The following is a 7,724-nucleotide window of genomic DNA, read 5'->3' on the forward strand; positions in this document are numbered from 1 at the left end:
AAACACAACTTGCGACGGTATGGCAGCTGTTCACAGCACTGACAGGGGATGCATAACACTGAACACTCACTTATAACAGCACTATACAGGTGACACGGCGGCAGATGGGGGGGGGGGGGACCCCGACCTATGAGGGGGAAAAAGGGGGGAGGAGAGGAAAAGAAAAAAGGGGGAGCCGATGGAGGGAGGGGACATAGAAAAGGGGGCTGTGCGGATGCGAGAAGGAGTGGGAAAGGCAATGGAGGGGAGAGCAGAAAGGACTCGGAGGAGAGAAGGGAAGGCAGAGAGAGGGTAAGCGGGGAAAAAAACAGGATGGAAGGGGGGGAGAGGGAGCCTGGGGAAAGCACAGAGGAAAGGAGGGGAAGGCGAGGATCAGAGTTGATAGGAGGGATAAATGGAGGGAGAGGGGAGGGGGAGTCGACACAAGCCACCTTGGGAAAGGAGATGAAGGGTGTAGAGGTGAAGGGCAGGGGGGACACAACAGTGAAGGCGCTGCAGAGGGCGGGGATTGGAGAGGAGAGGGGCAACCAGGGGATGAGGGGCATCAAGGTGGTGGGAGGTGTAGGGGATGCGGATATGTTCGAGGAATAGGAGCAGATGAGGGAAAGGAATCAGGTTGTAGAGGATCCACATGGGGATGAGAGGCATATACGGAAGGTGAGGTGGAGTGCATGGCACCAATATATTATCATGCAAACTGGAAATGTACAGATAAAATAAGGTGAAATGTACTTGTTCTACACCATGTCCTAATATGATAAAGCCATAATGGCATCGGCAAAACATATAAATACACTCATCACAGCATCATTGCATAGATCTAAAATATGGTGTAAAATAAGCCACAATGTCAACACAGTCATTTTGCAACTGGTGTTAATGTATAAAACCTGCTGAAGTGAAGTATCTACCAGAAATCTGTTTTCCTACATCCTTCATAGATGTCGCTAATGTGGGCTTAGATATAATCTTCATTTACGTAAGAACCATATTCTGATAAAAACACATTAGGTAAAATACATGTAGTAGACTTTTAAAATTTGATTACCGTCATAGAAACCAATAGCAATCAAATAAAAGACGAATACAGTTAACCATACAAAATTATTAAAAGAAAAATGTATAAAGACACTTTTACGGTGAATTTATGGTCAAAATTAAAATATACGTAATACATTGCTATAGCAACGTATAAATTACCTATGAGAGATAAAATGTCTATATGACAACATAACTGAAGAAAGGATAGATCAATGATCAGCACCCTCTGTTGGCTCGACCGCCACTAGAGGGCTTTACTTACATTGTGATATATCTCCCACAGAAAACGTTTGTACAACATATTAACAGTCAATAAACAAAATTATATAGTTTGGCCATACAATTAACGAATAGGTAGGATATAACCAGTTACAGGATTACAGCCAATGAATGTAAGGAAGTAAGGCAAATGCATACTGTTCTCAACATAAATCAGCAAGAAGGCTAGGTATAAATAAGCGAGGCCTTAAGTGGTTGTCCTTCCATCAACTCCCCCTCCCAGATAATGAAAACTCTCCCTCCATTTATCCCTCCTATCAACTCTGATCCTCACTCCCCCTGCTTTCCTCTGTCCTTTTCCCGGGCTCTCTCTCTCCCCCCCTTCCATCCTCTTCTTTCCCCACCTCCCCTCTCTCTGCCCCCTTCTCTCCCCCCTGAGTCCTTTTGCATTTCCCTCCTCTGCCTCTTCCCATTCCCTCTCGCATCTGCCCTGCCCCTCTCCCCCCTTATGAGTCCTCTCCCTCCTTGGTTCCCCCCCTTTCGTTTTTTCCTCTCCTCCCTCCTTGTTTTCCCCCTCCTCCAGGTCCCCCCCCGCCATCTGTTTTTGACTCGGGAGTGTCATCTTTGTGCTGCCATTCTCGTGCAGTGTTTTATAGTGAGTGTTTTACAGTGAGGGTTCCTTGTTGTGTCTTTTGGGAAGTGTTGCAAACGGCCATCATACTGTCGCTGGGTGTGATTTTTTTTTTTATCTCTTGTGAACAGAAACCAGACTGTCGCCATGTTTTTTAATTGTGTGTCTACTATGTTACTTGTCTGATTCCTATTAACATTGCCAACCCCTTTGCTTTCTATTTTAACTTTCCGCATTTTTCCGCGATTTTACACTTTAAGTCACCGTTTTATCGCCTGTTTTTCTTGTTTCTTTTCTTCTTCCGTTTTTAAAAAAGTCTGTAGGCTGTAGAGCAGCGTACTAAGCTGCTGCCAGCCCACCCCCTCCGGGGCTAATTGAAAATCAATAAAGAAAAAAAAAAGTGGTTGTCATAGCCCGCCCGGGGTTGGCCGTGCGGGAAGGAGCGCCGGTCCCCAGCACGAATCCGCCTGGCAGATCTGTGTCGAGGTTCGGTGAACCGGCTTGTCTATTGATGGTTTTTAGGCGGTTTTCCATCTGCGTCGGCGAATGCGGGCTGGTTCCCCTTATTCCGCCTCGGTTGCACTATCTCGGCGATTGTGGCGCAAACAAGTTCTCCATGTACGCGAACACCACCATTACCCTACCACGCAAACGTAGGGCTTACACTCGTATGGTGTGTGACGTTCCCTGGGGGGTCCACCGGAGGCCGAACCGTACAATAACCCTGGGTTCGGTGTGGGGCGGCGGAGGGGTGAGGTGGACTACGGTAGTCGTCGTGGGGTTGTGGACCACTGCGGCTGCGGCGGGGCGGCGGGGACGGAGCCTCTCGATTGTTTCTAGGTCCCCGGTTAACATACAATACATACAATACAATGTTGTCAAACTAAGCAAAGTAGGCGTTGGGCACAAAATCGCTTTCTCCATTGAGTACCCCATGTGGGCTCCAACAAGTCGAGAGCACGACTCTTCTCTGTCCTCTGTAGAACACGCATACAATTCTCAGTATTGCCTATAGTGTGGCCAGTTTCTGCTAAATGGATTCCCAATGCAGTTTTGTTATGTGCCTATTTTCGATGAGTTACCGCCGGCGTTTTGCAAGACGAAATTCCTCTTTCTTCTTCACTTCCTTGCTGCTCCTCGTTTTGTCTAAAATCCGCTGGGTGTAATGCACTGCGAATCTCCCGTTCAGAAAATCCATTCTGTAAACATACGGTACGGAGGTGGCGTATTTCATCGAATAAGCTGCCTGACTGACACGGCTCCTTCTCTGTGGACCAACGTCCTAAGCACGACACTTCGTTGTGCGGGATGGTGACAGCCGACGGCGTGTAAGTATATGTTCGAATGTGTAAGATTGCGGTACACAGGGTGACCCAAGGTGCCTTCCTCTTCTCTCCTCACCAACACAGCCGGGAACCGTAGCTCGAAGTTTTTCTCCACCTCTATAGTAAACTTTATGTTCGAATGAAGAGAATTTAGGTGTTCCAAAAATGAGTCCAGAGATGTAGTACCGTGGAGCCAGATTGCAAAGTGTCATCCACATATCAACTCGGCTGCGTGGAGTGCTCTCTCTCCATGAAATCCTTCACAAAAGGATTGGTCACAATGGGCGACACGGAACTACCCATTGCGACACAGTCAGTCTTTTCAAGGCATTGGATATTGAATAAACGCTAAGTCGAGGTGAGCAGGTGCTTAAACAAATCAACAAGTTCCTCTTGCAGCTTCTCGTGAACGAGCAATAGTGATTTCTGCCATATAAGAAATTGGTTCACCGTCTGACAGGAGGTGCAGCTGTCTCTCCCTCTCTGCCGGATATCTGTGCTCTTTGTCACCGAATTTGACGCTTTCACGTCTGCACGTTTTCTTCTTAGACTGACACAAATGGTGGGTTTCGGTTAGAGCCTCAGCAACGCGTTCTCCGCACCTGAATATGCGCCTACGAAGTATTGTGGAAGTGCCACAACGTCAGACGCCTCACCTGAGAGACCTCTCTACAACGTATCCGTCGGGAAGGCCTCAAGCAACACAACAAGTATTGTGCTTATGTAACAAATGGTTCAAATGGCTCTGAGCACTATGGGACTTAACTACTGAGGTCATCAGTCCCCTAGAACTTAGAACTACTTAAATCTAATTAACCTAAGGACATCACACACATCCATGCCCGAGGCAGGATTCGAACCTGCGACCGTAGCGGTCACGCGGTTCCAAACTGACGCGCTTAGAACCGCACGGCCACACCGGCCGGCGCTTATGTAACAGTTTGCCGTTACATATTGTACTTCTTTTAGTATTCGTTATCTTAGATTTTAATATTTAGTAACTTATCCAATGCGTGTTCTACATCTACATGGATACTCTGCAAATCACAATCACACTTAAGTGCCTGGCAGGGAGTTCATCGAACCACCTTCACAATAATTCTCTATCATTCCACTCTCGAACAAGCTCGGGGAGAAAACGAACACCTGTATCATTCCGTGCGAGCTCTGGTTTCCCTTCGTAGGTCGACGTCAACAAAATATTTTCGCTTTCAGAGGAGAAAGCCGGTGATTGAAATTTCGTGAAAAGGTTCCGTCGCAACGAAAAACCCCTTGTTTTAATTATTTCCTCCCCAAATCCTGTGGCATGTCAGTGACACTCTCTCCTCTGTTTCTCGATGAGACAAAACGTGCTGTTCTTCTTTAAACGTCCTCGATATACTCCTTTAATTCTGTCTGTTAAGGATCCCACAATGGGCAGCAGTATTCCAAAATAGGACGGACAAGAGTAGTGTAGGCAATCTCTTTAGTAGATCTGTTGCATCTTCTAAGTGTTATGCCAATAAATCACAGTCTTTGGTTCGCCTTCCCGGCAGCATTTTCTGGGTCTTCTTTCAAATATAAGTTGCCCGTAACTGTAATTCCTAGGTGTTTAGTTGAATTTACGCCTTTTAGATCTGGCTTATTTATCATGTAACGGAAGTTTAACAGATTCGTTTTAGCTCTCATATGGATGACCTCACACTTTTCACTGTTTAGAGTCAATTGCCAATTTTCGCAGCATACAGATATCTTTTCTACATCGTTTTGGCCGGCCGCGGAGACCGAGCGGTTCTAGGCACTGCAGTCCGGAACCGCGGGACTGCTACGGTCGCAGGTTCTAATCCTGCCTCGGGCATGGATGTGTGTGATGTCCTTAGGTTAGTTAGGTTTAAGTAGTTCTAGGGGACTGGTGACCTCAGATGTTAAGTCCCATAGTGCTCAGAGCCATTTGAACCATTTTTAAATCGTTTTGCAATTTTTTTTATCTTCTGATGACTTTACTAGACGATAAACGACAGCATCATCTGCAAACAACCTATGACCGCTGCTCCGATTGTCTCCTAAATCGCTTATATAGTTAAGGAAGAACAGAGTGCCTAAAACACTTCGTTGAGGGAACGCCAGAAATCACTTCTGTTTTACTCGATGATTTTCCGTCAGTTACTAAGAACTGTGAGCTCTCTGACAGGAAACCACCAATCCTGTCGCATAACTGAGACGATATTCCATAAGCACGCAATCTGATTACAAGCCGCTTGTGAGGTACGGTGTCAAATGCCTTCTGGAAATCTATAAATACGGAATCAATCTGAAATTCTTTGTCATAGCACACAACACTTGATGTGAATAAAGGGCTAGTTGCGTTTCACAAGAACGATATTTTCTAAATCCGTGTTGACTGTGTGTCAATAAACCATTCTGTTCAAGGTAATTCATAATGTTCGAACACCATATATGTTTCACAATCCTGCTGCATGTCGATGTAAATGATAAGGGCCTGTAATTTAGTGGACTACGCCTATTGTCTTTCTTGAATATTGGTGTGACCTGTGCAGTTTTCCAGTCTTTGGGTGGGTACGGATCTTTCGTCGAGCGAACGGTTGCACACGACTGATTAAGTATAGAGCCACTGCATCAGCATACTCTGAAATGGTAGCGCGGAGTGACTTCGCGGGCTGAGGCGCCATGTCACGGATTGCGCGGTCCCTCTCGCCGGAGGCGAATTAAGGTGAATTCAAGTAACCTCGCCCGCTATAGTCCTTGAGAAATTGGCCACCAAACAAAGGTAAATAAATTAAAACTTCTTCCAGTACAATGGTAAGGCAAACTGATGTCAAATACCATCCCAATAGGGGACAATAACAAGACAAGACATAACTCATAATACTCGGTCACTCGGTCCATGGAACACAACAAAGCGAAAAATAAGAATCAGAACTCAGTCAGATCAAAATAATATCAAACATAAAATGACAATCGCATCCACCAAACTTTACAGCTGGCCGTACATTCACTCAAAATAAAAACCACCTCTACTTCTGCTAACCACTCCCTCCACCAACTATTTACTGCTGCTAATACAACTAACAAAAGAACCAGAATCCCACTTACGCTAAAATCACAGCAATTATGTTCAGGGAGAAACAGAGTAGCTGGAACGATTAGAGATAGGACGTTCATATTCACAGGACATGTACGTTAGTATGTTCTGCAGAAATGATTAGCATTTCAGTCACCTCGGTTCAGCATGTGTCCTGTTGCCTAGTAGACACAGGATCCACCATGGGCCATGATGACTTGTTCCATGCGCGATGGGATCGACGCGTATAAGGCGCGAGAGTCGTCCTGTGGTATAGCCATCTATGCTGCTTTCACCTGCTTCATAAGTTCATCTGTGGTGGTTGGTATTGGGTCACTTGGCTACACCCATCGTTTCGCCATATCCCACACATTTTCGATTGGTGACAAGTCTGATGATGTGGCGGGCCACGGCAAAAGGCTGACATCCTGCCACACGAAGAGGGCATGTGGTCGCGCATTGTCCTTCTGAAAAATTGCGTCTGGAATGTTGTGCAGAAAGAGTATGATTACAGGTCGCAGGATGTCATTCATGTAGGTCGCAGTGCCCTGGACACGCGCCAACAATGACTTGTGAATGAAATTACTGTGAAATCCAGACCTTTGTAGCTGCTTACAGGCGTTTTTAAATATCAACGGGGACAGTTGACAATGTGTGCTCCTACCAGGACTCGAACACGGCATCTCCTGCTTACATGGCAGACGCTCTATCCGACTGAGCCACCGAGGACACAGAGGATATAGCGATTGCAGGTACTTATCTCTAGCACACTCCCCGTGATACCCACATTTCAAAAATGGTTCAAATGGCTCTGAGCACTATGGGACTTAACAGCTGTGGTCATCAGTTCCCTAGAACTTAGAACTACTTAAACCTAACTAACCTAAGGACATCACACACATCCATGCCCAAGGCAGGATTCGAACCTGCGACCGTAGCAGTCGTGCGGTTCCAGACTGCGCGCCTTGAACCGCGAGACCACCGCGGCTGGCACCCACATTTCCAGCTTATTGTCCACACACTATATTTGTAGTGCCCTTGAGAGGTGGCATGAGCCCCCTCTCATATTTCTGTCTTAGTCAGAGTAATTCGATCTTCCTCTCTAATTGCATGCGGTGAAAAGTCGCTATTCCTTAACACGAGGACTTCCCATGCAGCGTCTTTCGTCACCCGGGTGGTCCAGTGACAGGCGGGCTCTGCTGATCTTGGAAGGGTTAAGCCTACAGGTGTGAGGGAGTCGGGTGAATGCTTTCCAGACGCCGACATTGCCAGTAGAGCGGCGGAGACACGCCCACAGGGGCCTGAAGGAGCGGCTGAGCTAGAGATTCCGTTACTTCGCAGAAACTTAGTGAAAACACTTTCTGGAGGGCTACCAGCGAGGCGTGGGAATGACTTGTGTCCCCAGGCAGTCTTGGCGGGCAAATTCCCGCGTTTTCTGCCAAATCGT

The sequence above is a fragment of the Schistocerca americana genome, chromosome 2, assembly GCF_021461395.2.
Source record: "Schistocerca americana isolate TAMUIC-IGC-003095 chromosome 2, iqSchAmer2.1, whole genome shotgun sequence".
NCBI classification, from domain to species: Eukaryota; Metazoa; Arthropoda; class Insecta; order Orthoptera; family Acrididae; genus Schistocerca; species Schistocerca americana.